Source organism: Triticum aestivum, chromosome 2B, assembly GCF_018294505.1.
Source record: "Triticum aestivum cultivar Chinese Spring chromosome 2B, IWGSC CS RefSeq v2.1, whole genome shotgun sequence".
Classification (NCBI taxonomy): Eukaryota; Viridiplantae; Streptophyta; class Magnoliopsida; order Poales; family Poaceae; genus Triticum; species Triticum aestivum.
Genome location: NC_057798.1, coordinates 787,664,072 through 787,682,232, shown reverse-complemented (window position 1 = coordinate 787,682,232; position 18,161 = coordinate 787,664,072). Strand labels below are relative to the sequence as shown.

General features: G+C 43.1%; 1 pseudogene; it reads left to right on the top strand.

Moving 5' to 3' along the window:
- Positions 1-5,679: 5,679 nt before the first annotated feature.
- LOC123039671 (disease resistance protein Pik-2-like) lies at positions 5,680-7,621 on the top strand (annotated as a pseudogene).
- Positions 7,622-18,161: the final 10,540 nt, after the last annotated feature.

The window sequence follows — 18,161 nt, the reverse complement described above, 5'->3', positions numbered from 1 at the left end:
TTTGATAACTCTATGAAAACAGCCCAACGGGTTTTTTTTACAAGAAAACGGCCCAACGTATTAACGGTCCGCAAACGGGCCGACTGTAACAACGGGCTGAATTTGGCCCACAAGCAGAAAATGACAGTACCGTATGTAACCGAATGCTGCAAATGACCCCAAGAATCAATGGGCCCTAAGGAGGCCGAAAGATAACTTGGGCTGGAAACGGCCCAATGGAATAACGGGCCGTTAATGGGTATAAAGTGATACACTGTTCATTACAGGCCAGTTTCACCACGGGCCGTTAATGGGCCAAGAGTTACAAAGGGCCTCATATGGGCCGAAAGAAGTCATGGGCCACAAATGGGTCGAAGTTAAAACGGGCTGGAATCATATTGGACGGCCCAGATGATGCTACTGGGCCTAATTCGGATAGGTCGTAACGGGCCCTGGGTTAGCGGGCTGTAAATGGGCTATATGCGAACAGGCCGTTAACAGGCTTTCCGTGGGCCGGCCCGCCACCTTTTGACCAAGTCAAACGGGCCAGCCTTTTCACAGGAATGGGCCTCTGTTGGGCCGTGCCACGTGTCGCCGTATCATAGACGCCTTCGGTCCAGTGAGCGGATGACATCTGTCCCAACGGTGAGCCGACACGTGTTTCCTCCAGCCAATGATGATTTTACACGTGGAAAATCCCCATTGGTCGGGGCTGTTAACGGGTTATCGGATCCAAAAACGGACCCGATAGCTTAACCGCGTTCCGTTACGGTGGATGCCACGTGTCGGTCACCCTTGACGAAAGCACTTCTGTGACGCACGATTTATCGTCATGGAAGTGGACACTTCCATGATGATAATTTTGGTAATGTCATGGAATACTTCTACGACAGCACAGGTATGACTATCTTAATTCTGTCATAAAATCGTCATGGATGTACATGCATGACAAAAAACGTGACCTACTGTGACAAACACGTATCATCACGGAAGTGTATTTTTTTGTAGTGTCTTCTTTGCGTGGAAGGCAAGCTTTGATATTCGGATGTGTAGATTTCCTTCTCTGTAACCAACTTCGTGTAACCCTAACCCCTTCTAGTGTCTATATAAACCGGAGGGTTTAGTCTGTAGGACAACAACAATCATAATCATAGGCTAGCTTCTAGGGTTTAGCCTCTACGATCTCGTGGTAGATCAACTCTTGTAATACTCATATCATCAAGATCAATCAAGCAGGAAGTAGGGTATTACCTCCATCGAGAGGGCACGAACCTGGGTAAAACATCGTGTCCCCTGCCTCCTGTTACCATTAGCCTTAGACGCACAGTTCGGGACCCCCTACCCGAGATCCGCCGGTTTTGACACTAACAACGACACTGACTCGGACCCCAACGATAGTGATGATGACTATGTTGCTGAAGCTGGAGCAGATATCATGGAGTCTTCGACCGATCAATTTTTCTAGTAGGCCACCATAACAGTAGCAGTATTCCCCCATGTATATAGCATAGTCCATGCACTTATGTAACGATAGTTAGACCGTTCTACGCGCTTGTTTGAGTTGATTGAAGTGATATTGTTTGAGTTTGTCTCATGTGCATATTGGGTAGTGTTTTCTCTTTAGACCTCATTCTACTCTTTATTCTCATCCTTTCTAAACCCTCAGATGCCTCCGAGACGCGACAATGGATTTCCTTTCCCACCAGAGCTCACTCAGTTGATCCAGCAGCAGAATGCATTGATGCAAATTCTAGTCCAGAATCAGAATCAGGGGAACAACAACAACAACAACAACCCACCACCAACACCACCTGTTGATCACTTAGCCCATTTCTTGAGGCTTAATCCACCGATGTTCTCTAGTAGCACCGAGCCGATAGTGGCAGATGATTGGCTCCGCAAGATTGGAAGGGAGTTGACCACTGCAGGATGCACAGATGCGGAGAGAGTGCGCTTTGCCGCACATCAGCTTGATGGACCCGCAGCATCATGGTGGGAGAATTTAATAGCCACTTACCCCATCGACACTGTCACATGGGATCAGTTTCAGCAGGCTTTCTGTACTGCCCATGTTTCAGCAGGAGCTATGGCCATGAAGAAGCGTGAGTTTCACAACTTGCGCCAAGGAGGACGTACAGTTGGCCAGTATGTGGACGATTTTAGTAAGCTAGCACGTTATGCCCCAGATGACGTTGCTATGGATGCAGCTAAGTAGGAGAAATTTCTGGAAGGACTGAATGATGAGCTGAGCATGCAGTTCATGGTGGCAACCTTCAACAACTACCAGGAGTTGGTAGATAGAGCTCTCATGATTGAAGGGAAGCAGCAGCAGGTTGACAGCCGCAAGAGGAAATATGGACAAGGGAAGTACAATTTTGGAGCTCAGCAGAAGCCTCGTTTTACCCCGAACTCGGGAGGACCTTTTCAGCATACTCATGGAGGCCATAATAATGGAGGGAGCTCGCACAACCTTAATGGCCCCAGGAATGGGAATGGTAATGAAGGAAGCAACGGCCAGAACCGTACCAACCCATCAACCCCAGCCAAGAAGGACCTGAGCCACGTCACTTGCTACATGTGCCAGAAGACCGGACATTATGCCAATGAATGTCCTGAAGCTAAGAATGGAAATGGCAATGGAAGCTCTGGAAAGAAGCCGAACCCTTTTAACAAGGGACAGGTGAACCACGTTAACGTGGAGGAGGTTGAAGCCCAGCCAGATGCAGTAATAGGTAAGTTTTTGGTCAAGTCATTTACTACAATCGTTCTTTTTTATACTGGTGCATCGCATTCATACATATCAAGGGGATTTGTGGATAAGTATAAACTGCCCACCAAAGTTCTTAGAACACATATGTTAGTAAGCTCACCAGGAGGGGAGTATATGGCCAGTCAAGGATGTTTTCAGATGCCATTGACCATTGGTAGGCATGTTTTCCCCTCGGATTTGATAATTTTGGAGTCACAAGGTTTGGATGTGATTCTGGGTATGGATTGGCTATCGATGTATGGAGGAAACATCGATTGCGCCAGTAAGTCGATTTTGCTCACCACCCCAGAAGGAAGAAGGTCAAGTATGTATCACGGCATGAGCAGAAGAGGACTCAAGTGAATTCCTTATCAGGAGTTGTACAAGAGGAAGTACCATTGGTGAAGGATTTCCCTGATGTATTTCCACAGGAGTTGCTAGGCATGCCACCGGATAGAGACATTGAGTTTTTTATTGAGCTTTTGCCAGGCACAGGGCCAATATCTAAGAGACCGTACAGGATGCCCGCAAAGGATTTGGAGGAAATCAAGAAGCATATTAAGGAGTTACTGGATAAAGGCTATATTCGTCCAAGTTCATCACCTTGGGGATCGCCAGTGCTTCTAGTGGAGAAGAATGATGGATCGTTGAGGATGGTTGTTGATTATTGAGGATTGAATGAAGTAACAATCAAGAACAAGTACCTTGTTCGGAAGCTCTCCCGTCCCTTAAACTCCGCTCGAGAGCTGGTTTCAAGTCACTCCGCTCCCCCACTGCAGCTCCCTCCACTCCAGGAGTTGCAGTGGGGAAGCGGAGAGGATCCGAACAGAGCCTAAAACATCAAGTTCTCCGAAACTATTCACCATTTTAAGCTGCAAGCCTGCAGCACGAAGTTGGTCACTGAATTATTCTTGATTCATTGGAACTGTTTAAGCAAATAGGTGTAGTTTGAATATTGGAATAAAAAATTTAACCTTAAAAATTAAAACGACAAGTTTTCTTAAATGGTGTGTCAGTTTTATCTGACATATGAACAGACTGGTCTAGAATTATACATGATTTACTGGTGCAGTTTGAATTTAGATCCACAGTTTGAACTTAATACTAAAACAACGAAATTCTATTAAATCGTGTTGACCATTCTAAATCCGTTGTGCAGTACTATCTTCTGGATGAATGGGGAATAAAAAAATCCCCACTAGTTCATGGCTACACATCCCGATGCCAAATTTCCAAGAGAAACAACAGTTTGGGCATACTCTATGGCCATATTATCTAGGAGACCGGATTTTCTGGCGTTGCCTAATGTTTGTGAAGATGAAAATTGTTCCTGAATTTCACAAAATGTTCATTAATTTAGAAAAAAATTGCTATTTTTTAAAAAATTCCCACAAATCTAAATTTTTTTGTGAATGATTTTCCTAAATTACCACAATTTTAACGAATTTGGAAAATGATTTGTTGCTTTATTTAAATTTTTATTTTGAAATGTTCCATTAAAAAAATCATGATTTGAGAAAACTATCAGGAATTTTAAAATGTGTTCATGGTTTTTAAAATGTATCTGAATTTTAGAAAAAAAACTAAGAAAATAAAAACCAATCACGAACTGAAAAAGATTTCATGAATTTCAAAAAAATTAAAAAATATTTATTGAATTTGAAAATTTTCTAAAAATCATGAGTTTGTAAAAATGTCCAATTTTTTTTAAATGTGACTTTACAAATATTCATAGTTTTGGAAAATGTTCCCAAATTTAAAGTGTCTTGTTGATTTAAAAAAATCGCAAATTGTAATGTGGAACAAGAAAGTAGAAGACGAAAAATAAATAAATAAACAGAAAATAAAAACTGGTAGAAGAAACAGAAAAGGTGAAAAAGAAAAATAAATTGAATAAGGTTATATAACCTTCTTAATGGCGGGAGAAAGAACAAAAAGAATGATAGTGAGTCGCCCTATATAGCAGCTAGGGTGCGTGTTTGGTCAACATTCTCCACGTTACGCAAGGAATATGGTTTTCCTTGCCGCCCGTCTTAAAAACTCCCTTTGATACCCTTTGTGTAGTAGTGACTACTGACTAGTGAGTATTATTGATCCATGCATTAGTATTTACGGTAAGATCATCTTAATATATTTTTTCTTGGTATACATATTTTCCTTCAGCTGACAAATACTCACCATTAAGGTACATGTATGTCCCTGGGAAGAAAACTCAAGCCTAAGAAATGTTTTTTCCATAAAAAATGGAACAGATGCACATGTGTATATTTCAAAAGTTCTCTCGCTAGATGGTCATGCACAAAGCGCTTAAGGTGTGCTGATCTAATGTAGGTGACCGTGAACGAAAACCATAAAATTTGACGCACCAATAATTTTGTTAACAAAGTATTATCAATGGATCTTCAAAACAACGCCTAAAAATCTTCAGGTGATCGATCTGGTGAACTCTTATTACATTAGTTGGATATTGATATATTTTATTACTATGTTAGGAAAACACAAAACATTAAAAATTTACAATATTGTGTAATTATTACAATAATAAAAACATATACAAAAAAATCTACATTGATTATCCCAGGTCTTGAAAATGAGGAGTTAGGTAATATCATGTCTTTTTTATGCCCTTGTGTAGTCGTGTTTATGCAATTAATGATGATTTATATAAAATGGTGATTAACTATGGAATTCCTATGATAAAACCAGGTACCTCATTGTGGTTAATGATGTATGGACGGTAGCAACATGGGACACAATCAGACCCAAGTTGCCAGACAATAAAAATGGTAGCATGGTCATTGTGACCACTCGGATAGAGACTGTAGCCGAAGCATGCCATGCTAGTGTCGATGTTGGTCACATTGATGAGATGAAACCCCTTAATTTAGTTGTTCCTCGGGAGAGCATTTGGCTCAGAGAACGACACTTTGCACAATGATCTGAGAGGTGAAATGGACAAAGTCTTTAAAAAGTGTGGTGGGCTACCAATGGCCATTATTAGCATTGCCAACCTTTTAGTGAGCCACAAATCACCGGAGAGCAAAGATATGTGGGAAAGAATATGCAAGTCAATTGGTTCTCAAATGGAGAACCACCCTACCCTTGAGGGCATGAGGAAAGAGTATGCAAGTCAATTGGTTCTCAAATGGAGAACCACTTGCACTATTATCTCAAGGGTTGCATAATGTACCTTGGTATTTCCCCAGAGGACTATGTAATCACCAAGAAGGGGCTCTTGAAGAGATGGATCACAGAAGGACTAGTTGCCGAGATCCAAGGTTTAACCTTAATGGAGGTTGCAGAAGCCTACCATAACGAGTTGTTGAGTAGGTACATGATTGATCGGGCCGGTAATATTTTCAGCTGGTGGGACGGGATGGTGGAGACGTGTCAGGTACATGACATGGTCCTTGAGGTCATGGTGTCTAAATCCCTGGAGGCCAACTTTGTTAGCCTAGTAGGTGGTTCGTATGAAGGGATGTCGTATGGTAGCATTCGCCGCCTATCCATCCATGGTGGAGAGCTAGTATCCGAAGGCTCTTGCTCCAACGAAATTGCAGCATCACATGGTAGGAAGAATGACATCGAGGGGATGAAGATGGAGCATGTCCGATCACTGAGCATGTTTGGCCCTGAAGATAACATGAAGATGCTTGATCATCTAGGTGAGTTAAGTCTGCTCAGGGTACTTGACCTGGAAGACTGCACGGCCATAAAAAACAAGCATTTGAGACAACTAGTCCTTCTCAAGTTCTTGAATTTGAAAGGAACAAGTATTAGTGAGATGCCTCCGGAAGTCGGTGATCTAGAAATTTTGGAGACCCTTCATGTACGTCAGACGCACCTTGAAGATCTACCGGAAACTGTGACAAAGCTAGAGAAACTGGAACACCTCCAATTCAACAAGAAGGATGCCATATTTTATACGTCTTTTTTTCGATAAAGGGTAGATTTTATTAGCTCATAAAGAAGCATCAAGAAGATACAAACCAAAAGAGCACACACCCGGCCTCTGCATAACTAAGATGCACACAGCCAACACAAACGCACACACACACAAAAACACGGCAGCGAATAGCAAAGTCATATACGTCTTGGAGAGCAAGTAAGGGCTTGGGTAGGATGAAGGCACTACAGATGGTGAATGTTGTAGTTTTTGCAAGTGATGCTGATGTTGCCGAAGAGCTCGGTAACCTACAACAAGTGAGAGAGTTACGTATGGATGTGGACTGCAGTCCCCTTGATTTGAATGTTAGGAAAAATCTGGTCGTATCCCTGGGCAAGATATATTGCCTCAGGTGGCTCAACGTTACCGACCCTCTTGGGGACCCACAATATTTGGACTTCATACATGAAATCGACCCCCCGCCGCGGCTCCTTAGATATCTTAGGATGGGCTCCGGCATTAGCAAATTGCTCGACTGTGTCGGTTCACTGAATTATCTTACCGAGCTCTTCCTTGCTTGGACATACTTGGTTGGTGACCAACTGTTTGGCCCAGTATGTAAGCTGCCAAATCTGTTGGGCATACATCTGGAGGCGTACTACTACGTTGCTCTAGAGCTGGTTGCACAAACTGCCCACAACTTTCCAGCACTCAAGAACCTGTACCGGAACTTCGATATTGACTTTATGCAAGTTCTCAGATTTGAGGAAAAATCAATGTCAAAGCTCGAGAAACTCCAGGTGAGATTTCTACACAAAGAGTCTAAGATGCTCGAAGGCATGGAGCATTTGACAAGCCTTAAAGATGTGGTTCTCGAAGGTAACAAAGACAACCCTGCATTGCACCATGCAGTGGAGCAATTAAAGACGATGAATGAGAACCGCCAAAAATCCGATCAGATCAAGGTTGTGGTTAAATACGGCGTCGTGCAGTGGCCCAGTGTGTAGTAAGATGTGGTGATCGCTTTGTTTTGTCACTCTGCTTGATTACATGAGTTTGGTTTGATTCACTTTTTTTCAGTATATCTGTTTCACAAGTGTTCTTTTTTGAGGGTTTTTCTTCAGATCTCTTTACTACTTTCCTGTAAGTTGTCGTTGCCAACTGGTTATCGCCACCGTTGTGGTGTTGTTTGCTTCTTGGCCTGTAAAGCTAGCTTGGGGTCCTCAGCAGCTTAAGACTTGAGTTTGTTAAACAAGAATTATTATGATTATGTATTAAAGCCGAAGACTGTGGCAATCTAGAGTGTTGTTGTTTTCTTGGTCACTTATTTACCTTTCCAACAATTGTATATTTCTTAAATTCAGTTCCCTATCGATTTCTCCTTCATCTGTTTGATTCACAGGCCATCAGAGTTCATTGGTTTAATTCCTGTTATTGTTCTTAGTACTGTATTGCATTAGCTTATGGTCCATGAATAGGATCCCACTCAACTTAACAAGACTCGTATTGAAAATAAGCTGAAACTAAGGAAACAAACAATCCAGATGCTGCCCTTGTAACTTTGTAAGAACAATTCAAGCTTGTCTGAGCAGACGACAAGGAAAGCAATTGTGAGAAGAAAAAAGTGCAGCAAACTAATTCAAGGAAAACTAGACCCAAGAACTAGGACAAAAGAGGGAGATAAGTCGAGCGTATCAGGCCAGCAACATCACCTTCTAGCACGCCGTAGCTTCTGCAACCAGAAAGCTAAACAGGCCATTAGCCTGCCTCCGACGACACTCCGGACGAAATAACTGTTACAATATGAACGAATGTTCATTGCCTGTCATGGTAAATATTCAAGGGCAAGCGCTGAACTGATACAGGGTTATGGCCCATATTCAAGGGCAAGTATTGATCAGGGTACCTTAGGTTAATAATAAAACCACATAGAGAAAGCAAATACTGCCGGCCTGCCTGACCATGATTTCAATAACTTCTATTTACAGAAAAAAAATCCCACTTGGCACTCTTCATATCTGTAACAAATCTTCCGTCCCGAATACAGCGGAACAGGGGAAGTGTTCATTCGGCTTCCCTTGTTCTGTCCACGCTGAATAATGACAGTCTATCTTTGCAGATACGCATGCCTCTGTTTTTGTAACGCCTCTGGTCCTCGCTGAATCCTACAGTACATTCATATTGCTCCCTCTGTTTTCGCAGATTCTTCCTACATATGCTACGTAATTCCTTGCCCAGTTTGACAATTACGATTACGACCATGCTTCAGTGTGAAGTTTACCGACCCTTTCCAGTTAGCACGCATGTGCAAAGCGACTGGCAATGAGGCACGCTTGAGAGTTGAGACTCGTGTTTTTGTTTCGTAGTGGAGAATTCGGCGATGCGCGACGGTCGAGCTGGGAGGATCGCTCGCTCGTACAGCAACACGCCAACACCGTCGCCATCCCTCTGTTCGTGGGGAAGATACGGGGCGACGGAAAGACGGCTGGGGAAGGTGCGCGAGGGAGTTCTGGGCGGCGCGGCGCCGTCGCTCGCTCCGTCGTCCGTCGCGACGTCTCCCGTCCAGCGTTTTGAATGGTTTTTCCTATTTGATGCATTCCGCGTCAAAACGTGGGCGCACCGCACACGCGATCGAATAGATCGACCAAGACGGTGTAGCTTCTAGAAGCGAGGTAGAGTAGAGTTTTCACGTACGAATTTGCCGGACTCGAGGCTTTTGTAGATGATGAAGGTGTCTTGTGTCTCCAGATTATGGTTCTTTGAAAAATTTCCTGAGATTAAGACAATGCAATTCATCAGAAAACACATGTACATACTTACAAATGTAGGTTATTAGATCTAAAGATAACGAAGAGATGATATTCAATGTTTCTGGCATAGCTTGGTGCCTTGGTTTCGTTTTTTTTGGGGATGAGGGGGAGTGTCTTTGTTTGTTCAACGTGCACATACGGGAGGAAGCGGCAGGACTTGTTGTTCGGGCAGTCTAGTTTTGTTTTTGTTTGGTGCCAGTGTCCCAGTGAAGGAAGTAGGGCTTGCTGTTCCAACAACCGTAATAGTAGCGGAGATTGTAATTGATCTGTTGCCGCTTTTTTTACTTTGCACTTTGATCTGTTGCCCTCTTTCAGGTGGTTCCCACATAAAATGAATAGAATATCACTCACCTACAGACTGACCATCCACACCTCTCGCCCTCAATAACGCTAGAGGATGGCGGTCGGAAGCGGCGCCTGCCATTCCCGGCCACCCCTACTCTACCCCTCCCTCCCGATCGATCTGCGCCATGGTCGCCGCCCCGCAACTGCCAGTTCATGGCCACGCAGGCGTTGGACGAGCACCAGAGCATACACCGGCGAGAGTGCACGCTACCTCCGCTTGCAGTGCTCCAGCGACTGGAGGGAGTGGCGACGACCGTAAGCAATTGATAACAGGGACAAGAGCTCGGGGTGGTGGCAGACAGTGAGCCGCACGGGGCGGGGAACAGCGTGCCCACGTCACCCATGAGAGTTAGCACGCCGGTAGCGCGGCCGTCGACAAACTGGAGGATAGCAGCAATGAGAGGGGGAGGTGGCCATCACCAGGGCGACGACGACGGTGAACAGGTTCATCCCCTCCCGATTTGATTTCAGTTGGCTGAAATACCTGGTCAAACTAGCACAAAGGGGTATTATGGTCCACTGTTTTATTTATATATTGTGTCGGTCATTTCAAGTAGTGTGAAAAAATGGTAAAAGATGAAAGTGCAAAGTAAAAGGTGGCGACATATCAATTACAATGTAAGATGTGACAAATTATCAAAGTAAAAAAGTAAGTAATGGCTAAAAAATGCTGAGACAAAGTCGAGATCGTGACCTCGAATTCGAGAATAGCCACGCGGCCTGCCAGAGCGGGCTAGCCAATATTTCGGGCCGGTTCAGCAACTCAATTCCCCTGACCATCCAAACAATGGTTATTCAAATATCCAAACAACGGCATTCCGGTTGCGCAATGCTAATATCAATTTCTAGGCCTTAATATCAACACTAAACGGTGCGGCAAATAATCAACAAACGGGCAAAACCTATTCAACATGTAACACGGCAGCGGTAGATAATCGGAGCAACTAATTAACAGGTACCTCTGGAGGGCCTCTGCGTCAATTTTGGTGGATTGGACAACATGCAAGCGCCCCAAGTAGTGCACTCAGCCGGTCACACATTGGACGCACCCGAGGGAGCACGTTTTTTTTTTTTTGCATGCATTTTTATGCTTTGGGGTTTACGAATTTTGCTTGGTTTTTATGAAAAAACACAGGTTTTTGTTTTCTCCGCATGAAGCACATCATGTGAGTGCACACAAATAGTTCTTTATGAAAAGTGAACAACACAGTTGTGCACAGCGTGCAACATGAACTGTGCCTATTTAAAAGTGATAATCATAGTTATGTTGGGCGTGAAAGAACTATGCTTCTCGAAAAGTAGAAAGCACAGTTGCGCTCCCGTGTAAAGCACAAACTATGCTCCCGAAAAGTGAAAAACACAGCTATGCACCGTGTGAAGTACAATTGTGTTGTACTTTTTGAAAAGTAAAAAGTGGAGCAAAATGTGCTTCCGTGTGAAGCACAATTGTGCTTTCGGTTTCCCCATTTTTTGGTTTCTGATTTTCTATTTATTTTTTCAGTTTTCTATTTATTTGAAGAAAAAAATTCGTACAAACCTATTTACATGGGAGCTAGTTTTGATGATCTCGACACGCAAACGCGACGATGAAAATAGTTCGTGATTTGGATGCACCGTTGAATAGATAAAACATTTTGAGAAAATGAATCACCAAAAAAAAAGCACAAAACTCTTCTGTTGCAACATGTGTCACAATGTGGTGTGTCACTTGTCATCCTTAGAGGAAGTGAGGGTGACCTTTGCAAAGGATACCTCTTAACTAGTGATTTGGAATAATCAACAAACACACACCCTCCTGCTCACACACACTATTTGTACAGGCCTAGCGTGTCTCTTTTGTTTTTTCCCACCCCTTGGGGAAGACTCTCTCGACGATGCTTCTGGCCGGCCCATATAGAAGCGAGACATGCGTTCTTTTCCGGTTTTCTGAACCTTCTAGAAGGTTCATGAACCAGTTTTTTTTTGGCAAGATTTTTTAAAAAATTGTTCACAAATTCCTACACTTTTTAGGAATTTAAAAATGTTCTCATTTTCAACATTTTGTTCACAAAAGTTAAACAAATCATGTTTTTAAAATTGATTTGGAAATTTTCAAAAAAAATTCGGGAACTTCAGAAAATGCTCACAATTTGTAATTTTTTTGACGAATGTGAAAATTGTTCATGTTTCCAAAATTTGTTCTGAATTTTATAGAAATTTCTAGGAATTTTAAAAAAATTGTAATTTTATTTTTTGTTTAGGAATTTAACCTATGTTTGGGAATTTAAAATAGTGTTCTAGCTTGCCAAAATTTCTTCTGAAATTTGATATTATTCACGGTTTTTGCCAATTAGAAAAATGTTCGAGTTTTGAAATAATTGTTCGCAATTTTAAAAAATGTTCCCATTTTCAATGTTTGCTCCTGTTTTTTCTAAATATATTTGCGTTTGCAATTTCTTTCCTCTTTTTGCAACAAAATGTTTTCATAATTTTGAAACCAATTCTCCTTTGCAATTTCTTTCCTTTTTGCAAGAAGATGTTTGAGAATCCCGAATGATGTTCATGCTTCCATGAAATGTTTGAAGATTTGAAATCATGTTCACAATTTTGGAAATGCTATCATTTCACAAAATATTTACTTTTAAAAATAGAAATCATGTTCAAAATTCGAAAATGCTTAAATCAGTTGCAGCTTATAGTTCATATGCACCAGGTTGCAATTGTATACACAAATTCCCAGGAATTATAGTGGCCAGCGACCTGGTTCCTCAGCGAGACTTTAGTTTTTGGTATTTTTTTAGCAAATGTTAAGTTTTATCGTTGTCGTTTGTTTCTTTTAATGTCGTGCTGCACATTTCGCACGAGAGTTGGTTGGCCACAGCAGCTAGCATAACGGACGCAACACCAAGAGGTCATGGGTTCCAATTCCGTGCTAGCATGTACATTTTTCGCGTTTTTCATCTCTCGAAAGCCAGATGGGCCGGCCCAAGTTTGGTAGGGCGGTGCGAAACGTTGACTCTTCGACGCAAGGAGCATCATATAGGAGCTCCGGTTCCGAATTTGCATCTGACGGAGCAGTCCCGGTCCAAACTAAATCGAACCCTCTTTTCGTCACATCTACGCCTGTACCACCAAATCCACCAGCTTCAGCCCAAACCCAATGGAAAAGCCGAACTGAAAACCCCAGCTTCAGCCCAAACCATCTTGGGGCTTTTGTTTAGCCCCATCGTGCTCGTGTCCGCTCTCTGTAAAATCCTTTTACTATGGGAGATCCTTAAAAAAAGGGCGATCCTCGTTTGCAAAGTAAGAGAAATACATGAATTTATAAGAGATCCTTAGTTGCCAAAGCTTCTAAAAGGCAACTATTTTGAACCATATCGACTAATAGAAAAACGTGTATGATCTACGATGCATGGTCATTGTGTGTTATGCTCTAGTGACTTAATATGCTTGCAAAACTATACACCCTAGGTGGTTAATATCCATTTCTTCATAGGACCCATGGGTGGGAGGTTGAAATCTCCGCACGGTGTGCAGTTGCAGCCGTCGGGAACACAGTAGGACACCCAGTCACACTTGGTGTCTTTTTTGCATTTCGCCCTCCCCCTCTTGTTATACCAGTAGCGTGGGACTACATAATGTTTTCAATGGTGGGATAACAAATGGCCGACAACCAGTAGAAAACAGGGTTTTCGTCCAAGCTCAATGTACACATTAGTCGCGGTTGCCCTACGAACCGGGACTAATGTGAGCATTAGTCCCGGTTACATTACAAACCGGGACTAATGTGAGCATTAGTCCCGGTTCGAGTGGCTAGGGCGTCGGGAAGGCATTAGTCCCGGTTTGAGACACGAACCGGGACTAAATGGTGCGATGCCCTTTAGTCCTGATTCGTGTCTCAAACCGGGACTAAAGGGGTTCAAACTCTACCCCCCCCCCACCCCGTGTATCGCCATTTCAGTTTTGTAAAAAACAAAAAAATGATTAAAACTTCGAAAATTAAAATCCTTCAAAATGTAGTTATGTTACTACATCTACTAGTTAGGAAAATTTAAAAAGTTAAATTTGAACATGTTTTGCAAAAAAGTGTTATGAAAAAGTAAAATGGTCATATCGTTTGCATATGATGTCGAAAAAAACACATAACATATCAAAAAAATCAGCATGAAAATCCGCTTCCGATTTCGACGGCCATAGGGGGTTTTGCAAATTTTAGAATCCTCAAATTCTTAAAGGAAAAAAGTTATGCTCAAATTTCAGTTTTTTTGAATTTCGTTAAATCTGGTCAAACTGTGGTCAAACTATGGTCCAACTACTTATTCAAGAAATGTTAGTGTTACTAAATAATTATTTTAGTTTTTTCTGAATTTTGGTCAAACTATGGTCAAATCTGATCAAACTGTGGTCAAACTACTTATTCAAGAAATATTAGTGTTACTAAATAACTATTTTTTAGAATAATAGTTTAAACTCAGACGGTACTTAATGCTCAAATTCAACTCCTAAGGGTTAATAGGACTGACAGCTTAGTATTGTCAGGAAAACAACAAGTGCAAACTTGGAAACTAGGGGGAATAGAACTCGAAAGTTAAGCGTGCTTAGACTGAAGTAGTGAAAGGATGGGTGACCGGCTGGAAAGTTAGACGATTTGGAATGAGTGGTTCATAATTGAGCAATGATGAGGGGTGATTAGAGATTAAATTGTCAAATAATTCAGAAATTTGAAAACCAGGAAAAAAATTGAAAAAAAATCAAAAAAAATTCAGAAAAACAAAATTTCAAAAAAAAATCTTTTAGTCCCTGTTGGTGTTACCAACCGGTACTAAAGGTGGAGCTTCAGACAGCGGCCACGTGAAGCTCCTTTAGTCCTGGTTCGTAAGCAAACCGGGACTAAAGGTTTTGTGTTTTAGTCCAGACCCTGAAACCGGGACTAAAGGCCCTCTGGAACCGGGACTAAAGGCCCGTTTCCTACTAGTGAACGTTTCCAATTTGCCATGTCTGAAAAGCATCTCCCAAGAAAAACACCCATTATTGTTACTATAATTTGCTACGATGGATCCCTAGAGCAAGTTGTTGCATGAATGGACTATACCTGATGATATCATAATGAAAGCAAGGGTTAGCAGTAGCGTAAGGGCTGCCCTCATCTTTGTAATGTTGTGGTGCTGATATGAAATGTCGATGGTTGTCTTGGTAGGTTGTGATGGAGAAATTATGCAACAGCAACCATTATATAATGGATGAGATATGAATGACTGCTAATGTAATGGAGGAATTCATTAAAAATAAAATGATGACAAATTGATGGCAATTAAATGCATTAATGTGTCTCCAGATACACATATACCAATAATTAAGTTCATGAATTAGTGTATAGCGAGGAAGTGCAAGTTTGGACCTAGATCCCAGACTAGACAGTTTTGCACTAAACAATATGAAAAGAACAAGAGTAGGCCTACCCTTTGCACTAAGAAATTTAACATGCCTTTATTGAGAGGAAAGACATGTCATCTAGTTCCTGCAATTTTTCTTACCTTGTTTTTTCTATCAAGTGTTCCAAACAGGAGTTATTTACCCAAAACTATCACACTTGGGGCTAGGGTAACAACTTGGTACCATAATGAAGGCGGGGAACAAAAAAAACACCGGAAATACGCCTAATGCGTACGCGGAGCACTGACGCTCAAATTTGGTCACGAAAACAGCGAAACCGATAGGTGAGGCCCGCCTGTCAGAGCTGATGTGGCAAAGACCAAGCACAAAACAAGCTTTGACTAGCTGAGGTGGCAAATGAGATGCGGACCCTGCATGTTTGTGACTATATGATCATCTTCGTACCTTCTATGCGACATTACATCGAGCAACTTGTGGGCGGCAGGACTGCAGCGACTATGCCCACACCGACGAGCACGATGGAGGTGGTGTGTGTGGGGGAGGGGGGGGGGGGGGGCTGAGGCCTCGTAGGCCAACGCCGCTCGCGTCGGTGTGTACGCCTGAGCTCCCAGTGCCCGTGCGAGCTGAGAGATCCATGGCCACCATGGCCGTGGCAGCCAAGCACGAGCACAAGCACGCACACACACCTACACGGCATGAGCACGTAGACACCTACAAGCGTGCTCCACTCCACGAGCACACACACACCTACATGCGCCCAACCACCACTCCCGCGAGACCTGGCAGCAGCTTGTCTTGCACTGACATTGGTCGTCGGACATGGCTGACCTCGGCTGCAGGGACGCGCCCGAGCTCTCCTTCGAGCGCCAACCCCCGCCCAGACAAAAGGATGCCCATGGATCCGCCGGCGATGGCGGCAACGACGTGAGGTCGCCCGCACCCAGAGCGAGCTCACAGTCGAGATGCTTGTTGTCGGTAGTCCCCCCCCCCCTCCCCTATCCGCGACGGGGCTCCATGGTTGCCTGCAGTCAGTGTCCTGCCACCGGCGGTGCGCCCTTAAGACAGAGCTCCAGGAGATGGCGTCGATGGGAGAGAGAGATGGGAGGAGGAAGAAGGAGAAGGGTGATGACACGTGGGACCCACGCCTCCTCTACCAGCTCATTTGCCACCACAATTGGTTAATCTATTTTTTTACATTTAGTCCTTGCCACGTCAGCACGATAAGTGGGCCCAACTTGTCAGTTTTGCTGTTTGCGTGAGCTTATCAGACAATCAGTGCTGTGTGTTACAAGTTAGGCATAGTTTCGGTGGGTTTTTATGTCGTGGCTAGAATCTGGTACTAAGTTGTTACCCTAGCCTCATGTGTGCTCAGTGACGGATCCAATGGGGGTGCCGTGGGTGCCTGATACGTCCATTTTGCATCATGCTTTTATATCAATATTTATTGCATTATGGGCTGTTATTACACATTATATATCAATACTTATGGCTATTCTCTCTTATTTTATAAAGTTTACCATGAAGAGGGGGAATGCCGGCAACTGGAATTCTGGCTGGAAAAGGAGCAAACATTGGAAACATATTCTGCACTGCTCCAAATGACCTGAAACTCTACGAAACTTACTTTTGGATTTAATAAGAATTATTGAGCGGAAGAAACATCTCAGGGGGCCCACACCCTGGCCAGGAGGGTGGGGGGCGCGCCCACCCCTACAGGGCGCGCCCCCTGTCTCCTGGGCCCACTGGTGGACCTCTGGTGTCCATCTTCTGCTATATAAAGGCTTTTACCCTGGAAAAAATCATGGGAAAGCTTACGGGATGAAACTCCGCCGTCACGAGGTGGAACCTTGGCGGAACCAATCTAGAGCTCCGGCAGAGCTGTTCTGCCGGGGACACTTCCCTCCGGGAGGGGGAAAATCATCACCATCGTCATCACCAACGATCCTCTCATCGGGAGGGGGTCAATCTCCATCAACATCTTCACCAGCACTATCTCCTCTCAAACCCTAGTACATCTCTTGTATCCAATCTTATATCCAAAACCACAAATTGGTACATGTGGGTTGCTAGTTGTGTTGATTACTGCTTGTAGTTGATACTTATTGGTTTACTTGGTGGAAGATCATATGTTCAAATCCTTAATTCATATTATTACACCTTTGATTATGAACATGAATATGCTTTGTGAGTAGTTACGTTTGTTCCTGAAGGCATGGGTGAAGTCTTGCTATTAGTAGTCATGTGAATTTGGTATTCGTTCGATATTTTCATGAGATGTATGTTGTCTCTCCTCTAGTGGTGTTATGTGAACGTCGACTACATGACACTTCACCATTATTTGGTCCTAGAGGAAGGCATTGGGAAGTAATAAGTAGATGATGGGTTGCTAGGGTGGCAGAAGCTTAAACTCTAGTTTATGCGTTGCTTCGTAAGGGGCTGATTTGGATCCATATGTTTAATGTTGTGGTTAGGTTTACCTTAATACTTTTGTTGTAGTTGTGGATGCTTGCAATAGGGGTTAATCATAAGTGGGATGCTTGTCCAAGTAAGGGCAGTATCCAAGCACCGGTCTACCCACATATCAAATTATCAAAGTACCAAACGCGAATCATATGAGTGTGATGAAACTAGCTTGACGATAATTCCCATGTGTCCTCGGGAGCGCTTTTCTCATTATAAGAAATTGTCCAGGCTTGTCCTTTGCTAAAAAAATGATTGGGCCACCTTGCTGCACCTTATTTACTTTTATCGCTTGTTACTCGTTACAATTTATCTTATCACAAAACTATCTATTACCTACAATTTCAGTGCTTGCAGAGAAAACCTTACTGAAAACCACTTATCATTTCCTTCTGCTCCTCGTTGGGTTCGACACTCTTACTTATCGAAAGGACTATGATAGATCCCCTACACTTGTGGGTCATCAAGACTCTTTTCTGGCGCCGTTGCCGGGGAGTGTAGCGCTTTTGGTGAGTGGAACTTGGTAAGGAAACATTTATATAGTGTGCTGAAATTTTCT